This window comes from Ipomoea triloba, chromosome 11 (assembly GCF_003576645.1).
Source record: "Ipomoea triloba cultivar NCNSP0323 chromosome 11, ASM357664v1".
Lineage (NCBI taxonomy): Eukaryota > Viridiplantae > Streptophyta > Magnoliopsida > Solanales > Convolvulaceae > Ipomoea > Ipomoea triloba.
The window spans coordinates 2,217,010-2,220,063 of record NC_044926.1 but is presented as its reverse complement, the minus strand read 5'-3'; the positions used below and the strand labels follow the sequence as shown (position 1 = coordinate 2,220,063).

The 3,054-nt window shown below is 36.0% G+C and overlaps 1 long non-coding RNA gene and 1 pseudogene across 1 annotated transcript; one reads left to right on the top strand and one right to left on the bottom strand.

The window, feature by feature from the left end:
* On the top strand, nt 1-345 carry LOC115996513. The gene is made up of 3 exons (XR_004093639.1): nt 1-66; nt 161-232; nt 317-345. It is a non-coding gene; the product is annotated as an uncharacterized LOC115996513 (long non-coding RNA).
* Nucleotides 346-551: 206 nt separating this feature from the next.
* LOC115997382 overlaps nt 552-3,054 on the bottom strand; it is a 3,366-nt pseudogene continuing 863 nt past the window's right edge.

Below are 3,054 nucleotides of genomic sequence, written 5' to 3'. Positions count from 1 at the left end.
GGTGGATTTGCACAGGTGTTTAAAGCATACTTTGATAGTAATCCAGATGAGGTTGTTGCACTAAAGGTAATTTAAAGTGGTTCTACTTGATTTCCCTTAATGAAGTTGGTTTGACAACTGGATCTTGTTTTATTTTTCATTGTACTTGAATTTATGACAGATTCAAAAACCAGCTTTCCCTTGGGAATTTTACATGTATCGTCAACTGGACATACGGATTCCACAAAAGGAGGTATGCTAGTTTTGAAGCTAAACTACTTGTGTGTATGTTGTTCAGGGTTGTGCTTCCAGCTTACCTATATTCCTTCTCCATTAGAGGTTGAATTTTGGCTTTGCCCACCGGTTGCATCTTTATTCAGACTACAGCATACTGGTCTCTGATTTTGTGGCTCATGGGACACTTCACCAGGTAGCTGTTTTCTGATCTTGCATTTGCATGACTGTGACACAATCTCAGTTTGTGTGTAACATACAATTATTTGACTTCACGAGTCAAACGTTAATAAAAATATCAATGTAATTATTAGCAAAATAAAAAATTAGGCACAAGATGAGACATTAATAAAAGTTAGCTTCAATCTAAGATCTCCAGCCAAATGAGTGTGGCCACCAAACTGTCTGTCTGTATCTCACTTATTTCTATTTTTTAATTAACATTTCTCTCAATATCCTAAGTAAAACGGTGATAGCCAATGACAAAAGCATGTATCTCAGCCCAGCTTAAGGCGCTGTGTAAATAATGCCAGACAACCCCCCTTTCCAAGTAGAAGAATAAGTGTCTGCTCCCTCGACCTCCACACTTTCCTTCTGCTTATCAAGCACACCATGAAACAGTGGAATAAATCTAATGCCAAAATGCTTCCCCACTTTTATCAATCTGGGGCTTGGATCTACCACAATGCCTATATCTGCTTCAAGCAAACAGAGCAAGTCCTTAAATGAATCTCCGATGTAAACCGTCAGTAGTTTCTTTCCTTTTCCGCAGCTCTCTATGATTTTACCAAAAACTTGAACCTTGTCAATGGGGGACTCCACCTTCCTCACAATTTCACCAGTGCACCCAGAATCTCCAAATTTGAGCTCATTTGCATGCACCTTTAGGCCATTTAAACCCCCTAGTAGACACAGACATTAAGAACACATTAGGATTAGGAAGAAGAGATATAACAAACAAGTTGAGATCTTCTAATGAAAGTCAACTCAGTTACAGGCTGTCTCTCAAATACCTGATGAAAGGGTAGATCTAATGAGGTCATCACACCAACAATAGGATACCACATGAACATCTGCATCCAAACTCTCCTTTTTTATTACAGTTCGGAAAAATTCAAAACAAACGTCATAGCGAATAAGACGCTCCCCAGCTCGTTGTATATCTTCCAGTTTAAGACCTTTAAGCACACCACATTCAATCACCATTGAATTTGCTTCTTTCTCAATATCTGAGAGTTTCTCAAGTACTTTTCGCAGACCTTTATAGTTCAACTTCTCCGCTGCAAAACCAAAAGCAAAAGCTTAGAATCGATGGGGCAATGGGGGTCATCAATTATCACAAGCCAAATGAGATAAAATTACCTTTTTCAGTGGCTAACATGTCCTCTATACACTGCTCATAGCTATCAATGTAATTACTGTGGACAACTCCCCAACGGTGTCTTATTAGATTAGACGACTTTATAGGATTTTCTTTCAGGATTTTATCAGTTTCTGGAGCTATTGCAATTCCAGCCAAGACGACAGATGAATCAACATAAGTAAATGAAAAATCAAAATCGGAAAATATCATCAGTTGGCGTTTTTCTAGGTTATGCTCTCTTGAGAGGGGTACAACAGCTTTCTGAATAAGTGGCTGAGCTAAGAAAAAGTTTATCTCATGTTTAAATCCTTGAGAATAAAGTCTTTCAATGATGTCAAGCTCCTCCACAGTCAAAGAGTCACTTAAGCTGTTCAGCAAGTACTGTGTTTGCAAAGAAAAATCCTAGAAAACAAAAACATGACCCACTAAGAAACAAGTCATTTGTATCTTCTAAAAAGTTTCAACTACAGATGATGATAAAAATAACCAAACCTGAAAACTGTCTGAGGAGTAATTCTCAATCCACTTCTTGTAGGGGTTATGATCAATAAGTCCCTTCAGCTCCTCACCAATGTAGGCATAGAGCCTCACGCAAGATGCAATAGCACCTAGGGTATAAGCAGACAACTTGGATTTCTCAAAAGGAGTGATAGTTTACCAGTAGCTTTCACCCCATCAATCTTTCCCGATGCTGTAGCCAACAAGAAATCTTTGCACTTAGAAGTTTCTGGATTCAGAGTAGTATCTTCGAATCCATCAGAGCCCCATTCCTGTCCAATTCATTACAAATTGGTAAATTAGCTCAACAAAGAAGATAAAACTTCACACGGATAAAATAACTGAATATATATCTTCTTTACGTGAAAATCACCTAGCATCATAAGGAGACAAAATAATAATAAAGGATTTGTAAATAATAGAAAAAATAGTAATAATCACCTAGCATCATCAGATTTTCTTATATTACTCAAAAACTCAGCACACAATAATAGGTAGATGCAAATGCAAAAATTTATTCTCCATATATAGATAGATAGATAAAAACAACTTCACAAGAAAGCATTATAGTTTTATCCAATATATATATATCTAATGTTTTACAAAAGATCACATCAAATGTGCAACAAACTGAATTCATCCATCAGAGGTGCTGACTTTCTGTAAACTTGGTTTCATGACAATCCCGGACAATTTGCACAAGAAAAAAAAATGATATGTGCAAGCAAGTAAATAAACACAAGTATTTTTACCTGCACAAAAGAACCATGCAAGTTTATGGTAGTCTTCCTCAGCTCATTAATCTGATGCTTTGCATAATCATCCTGTGCGTTTGTTTCTGCTAACTCAAGCCTGCAATACATCCATCATTATTGATTCCTAAGATACTACACTTTCTAGAAACTAAACCAAAAAAAAAAAAAAAAAAAAAAAAAAAAAAAAAAAAAAAAAAAAAAAAAAAAAAAAAAAAAAAAAAAAAA